The sequence below is a fragment of the Jaculus jaculus genome, chromosome 13 (genome assembly GCF_020740685.1).
Source record: "Jaculus jaculus isolate mJacJac1 chromosome 13, mJacJac1.mat.Y.cur, whole genome shotgun sequence".
Lineage (NCBI taxonomy): Eukaryota > Metazoa > Chordata > Mammalia > Rodentia > Dipodidae > Jaculus > Jaculus jaculus.
This window is the reverse complement of record NC_059114.1, coordinates 33,408,126-33,413,050: the sequence shown is the minus strand read 5'-3', so window position 1 is coordinate 33,413,050 and position 4,925 is coordinate 33,408,126. Positions and strand designations below refer to the sequence as shown.

The 4,925-nt window shown below is 40.6% G+C and overlaps 1 non-coding gene across 1 annotated transcript; it reads left to right on the top strand.

Moving 5' to 3' along the window:
* Positions 1 to 257: 257 nt before the first annotated feature.
* LOC123454413 lies at positions 258 to 362 on the top strand. Its single transcript, XR_006633373.1, has one exon. It is a non-coding gene; the product is annotated as a small nucleolar RNA U13 (small nucleolar RNA).
* Positions 363 to 4,925: the final 4,563 nt, after the last annotated feature.

The window sequence follows — 4,925 nt, the reverse complement described above, 5'->3', positions numbered from 1 at the left end:
TCTATAACTCAGACTGGCTTCTAACTCACTATGTAGCCCAGGCTGGTCTCTAACTCATAGCAGTCTCTTTCCTCAGCCTCCCAAGTGCTGAGATTGTAGGCATGAGCCACCAGGTCCAGCTCTAGTTACATTTTACTAAAAACAAAACACCACAAAATGGCTCTTACTACCTTACTACTTGTTCTCCAGTATTTTCAAGAGAAATAAACCCCAAATTAGAGGCCTACCTGACAAAACTTAAAAAATTTGTAATCCTGATCCTTTTATTGGTTCATAAGCATGATGATTGGGTGTTTACGCTCTTGCGTGACGTGTGCCTCCCACTGAACCTTGTTACGCCCTGGCACATAACCCGTCTGACGTGAAAAAAAAAAAATTGTAATCCTTAAAAAAAAAATTGTAATCCCAGAATTCAGCAGGATTCTGAAGTAGGATTACTAGCTCAAGGCCAGCCTTGGTTACATAACGAGACTTCCTCAAAAGAAAAACAACAAAAAGTAAGCCATCTTCCCAAAATAATTCTGTCCTTGGTTACACCTCTAGGCTTTTGTCTTATGGCACATCCTTCGCTTAACATACCAGTGTCTGACTTTATATGTTCCCACAGGGACTGCTGATTAAATACCCCAGGTCTTTATAGTGCTCTACTTGAAACTGACTCCCAGTCCCATCTGTCTGACTCCTCATTTAATGATCTTTGCTCCTTGCAACATTTTTATGGCATTTCTGTCAGTCAGAGGCTCCTATATAGTCTGTGCATGTTCACTAAGATGATATTTACGGGCTGGAGAGTTGGCTTAGCAGTTAAGGCATTTGCCTGCAAAGCCAAAGGATCCTGTTTCAGTTCTCCAGGACCCACGTAAGCCAGATGCACAAGGGGCACATGCATCTGGAGTTTGTTTGCAGTGACTGGAGGTCCTGGCACACCCACTCTCTCCCTCTCTCAAATAAATAAATAAAATATTAAAAAAAATAAAATGAAGTGACATTTACTAAATAAAAATAAATGGAATTTACCACTTATTTACCCTTCTCCATTAACTAAACTTCTTAAGAACAGGCCAAGGATTTCATCTCTACAGTTCCTATGGCCAGTGGCAGCTATATTATAAGATGATAAATTCTTGTTTAAAACATGTTTGGCTGGGTGTGGTGACGCATGCCTTTAATCCCAGCACTCAGGAGGCAGAGGTAGGAGGATTGCCATGAGTTCAAGGCCACCCTGAGATGACATAGTTAATTCCAGGTCAGCCTGGACCAGAGTGAGACCCTACCTTGAAAAACAAAAAAATTTAAAAAAATAAAACATGTTTGGTGGGTAAATATTTCCCCAATACTGGCTCATTTCCATTGTATGTCTGTCCAGAGGCAATTACAATACCTATGATAAATAGATGGGAAAAAGTCTCTAGTGAAGAAATACATAATTATACATTTATGGGTAGGTTAGGTGGTCCTAGGCACTTTTTTCCAGCTTTGTTGTTTGAACAAGTCCTGCATTTTATGTCTCTTTCCCTTTTGCTTACTCTCTCAGTCTTGCAAAGTGGCTACTCCTAGAGTTTCTTCAGTTGGCTAAACTCTATTGTTTATGTAACCCACCTGTGTTCTCGAGTAGCAAGAATATGCAACCACATTCAGCAGAATGGGAGTGGGTTAGAAAGAATATAAGAGTGTAACACAAGGAGCCAGGCATGGTGTTTTCTACAAAGATTAAATGGTAAATTAAACACTGCTTGATGTAGATTAGGTAATCAATAAATCTTAGTTTTCTTCCTTTTGAATGAGAGAACCCTTCCTAGTAACCCAGTGAAGAATTATTCCTGGAATACTGAGCCCCAAAATGTTCATGGAGTGACTGTGGAATGCAATGATTAACTTGCAAACAGTAATGACAATAGATACCATTTAGAGAAAACTTAGAATTAATACTTTTGACAACACAACTGAAGTAGATGCTTCATCCTACGGTTGGGCATGGACAAGATTAGTCAATTAGGGCAGAAGTGGAGTTGCCATTCAACAGAGTTGGAGTGACTAGTGATGTAGGGAGAAGCCACAGAGGACCTCATGATTGCAGGCCATGAAGAGATATCACCCTGTGTGATGGTTTGATTCAGGTGTCCCCCATAAACTTGGGTGTTCTGGATGCTCAGTTCTACAACTGATGAAAATTGGAAACTAAAGCCTCCTGGAAGCAGTGTATTGTTGGGGGCTGAATTATGGGTGTTGTAGCCAGTTTCCCCTTGCCAATGTTTGGCACAGTCTCCTGTTGCCATTTTCCAGCTTGTGTTGGCCAGGGGGTGATGACCACCTCATGTCGTCATTTTCCCTGCCATCATGGAGCTTCCCCCTCAAGCCTGTAAGCCAAAATAAACCTCTTTTTTCCCACAAGCTGCTCTTGGTTGGGTGATTTCTACTAGCAATGCAAACCTGACTGCAACACCCTGTTTTAGTTTAAACAAACCCAATATGCTAATGTCCAATAAAATCAAAGAATAAACTACATTACAAAAGCTTTTTCTGGGACTCAGTGTTTACAAGCACTGCTATATAAGCATGAGGACTTGAGTTCGGTCCCTAGTGCCCATGTAAAAAGCATTCATGGCCACATGTGCCTGTAACTCCAGCGCTGAGGGGAGCATAGACAGGAGTACCATTGGGCCCTCTAGTCAGCCAGTATAACTCCAGATGCACCAAGTATCTCATTCATCTGGAGTTCATTTGCAGTGGCAGGAGGTTCTGGCACCCCAATACTCTCTGTCTGCCTCTTACTTTCTCTCAAATACATTTTTAAAAATAGGGCTAGAAAGATTTCTCAGTAGTTAAAAATGCTTTCTTGTAAGGCCTAGTAGCCTGGGGTTCGATTCCCCAGTACCCACATAAAGCAAAATGTGTCTAGAGTTCATTTTGCAGTTGTAGGAAGCCCTGGCACACCCATACTCATTTTCTCTGTTGGGCCTCTCTGTCTCTCAGATAAATAATAAAATATTAAAATTTTAAAAATATATATTAAAAAAGGAAAATAAGTCACAAATGCTGCAATGCTAACCCTTCATGCCTTAAAAAAGAAGAAGGAGGAGGAGGAGGAGGAGGAGAAGAAGAAAAGAAGAAGAAGAAGAAAACAAGCTGGGCATGGTGGCAAATGCCTTTAATCCCAGCACTCAGGAGGCAGATGTAGGAGGATCGCTGTGAGTTCCAGGCCACCCTGACACTACATAGTGAATTCCAGGTCAGCCTGGGCTAGATAGAGTGAGACCCTACCTCAAAAAAGCCAAAAAAAAAAAAAAAAAGTAGAAGAAGAACAAACAAAAACAAAAACCAATAGCCAGAAAGAAATTATGAAAGGATTAATATCTAGGATATACAAGAACTCAAAAAGTTAAATAATAAGGAATCAAACAAGCCAATCAAAAAATGGGCTAAGGAGCTAAATAGAGAGTTCTCAAAGGAAGAAATACGAATGGCATATAAGCATCTAAAAAAATGTTCTACGTCACTAGTCATCAGGGAAATGCAGATTAAAACTACATTGAGATTCCATCTCACTCCTGTCAGATTGGCCACCATCATGAAAACAAATGATCATAAATGTTGGTGGGGATGTGGAAAAAAAGGAACCCTTCTTCACTGCTGGTGGGAATGCAATCTGGTCCAGCCATTGTGGAAAACAGTGTGGAGGTTCCTAAAACAGCTAGAGATTGATTTACCATTTGACCCAGCTATAGCGCTCCTAGGCATATATCCAAAGGACTCATCTCATTTCCTTAGAAGTACATGCTCAACCATGTTTATTGCTGCTCAATTTATAATAGCTGGGAAATGGAACCAGCCTAGATGTCCCTCAACAGATGAGTGGATAATGAAGTTGTGGTACATTTATACAATGGAGTTCTACTCAGCGGTAAGGAAAAATGAAGTTATGAAATTTGCAGAAAAATGGATGGACCTGGAAAGTATTATACTAAGTCAGGTAACTCAGGCCCAGAAAGCCAAGCGCCACATGTTCTCTCTCATATGTGGATCCTAGCTACAGATGACTGGGCTTCTGCGTGAGAATGAAAATACTTAGTAGCAGAGGCCAGTAAGTTGAAAAGGAGACATAAAGGGTGGAGAAAGGAAGGGAGGAGGATACTTAATAGGTTGATATTGTATATATGTAATTACAACGATTGTAATGGGGAGGTAATATGATGGAGAATGGAATTTCAAACGGGAAAGTGTGGGGGTGGGGAGGGAGGGAATTACCATGGGATATATTTTATAATCATGAAAAATGTTAATAAAAATTAAAAAAAAAAGAAATTATGAAGATGAAGGCAGAAATTAGTGAGCCACAAATCAAAAACCAAAGAGTTGGTTCTTTGAAAATATAAATAAGATTGATAAACCCTTATCAAAACTTACCAAAAGAGAGCTGGAAGGATGGCTTAGCAGTTAAGGTGTTTGCCTACAAAGCCAAAAGACCCTGGTTCGATTTCCCAGGACCCATGTTAGCCAGGTGCGCAAGGGGGCACATGTGTCTATCTGTATGCTCCCTTCATAACTGTGCCTGGTTTGGAGGTTCATCCCAGCACCCTGAGGCTGCCTGCTACAGAATTGGTACCAGGAATGGGGTGGTGTTTAAATAAATCTGGCCATGTGAATTTTGGTCTTTTGGAACTTCTGTGCTGGAAAAATGGAAAACTTGGTGCTTACAACTAAAGACGCCATCTGGAGTGATAAATCAAGTATTATGGACTCTTCTGATGAGAGTCTGAAAATACTAAATACAGAGAGAAGTGTATTTGAAGGCTTGGCTTATGAACTTTCTATGGGGTAGGAAAAACTACAGAGGACTTTGTTGAAACTGGGCTACTGACATAAGGGCTGGCTGTGTTCTTCAGCCTATGCCTAGATAGTTTGATCAAGGTTAAATTTGCAATGGA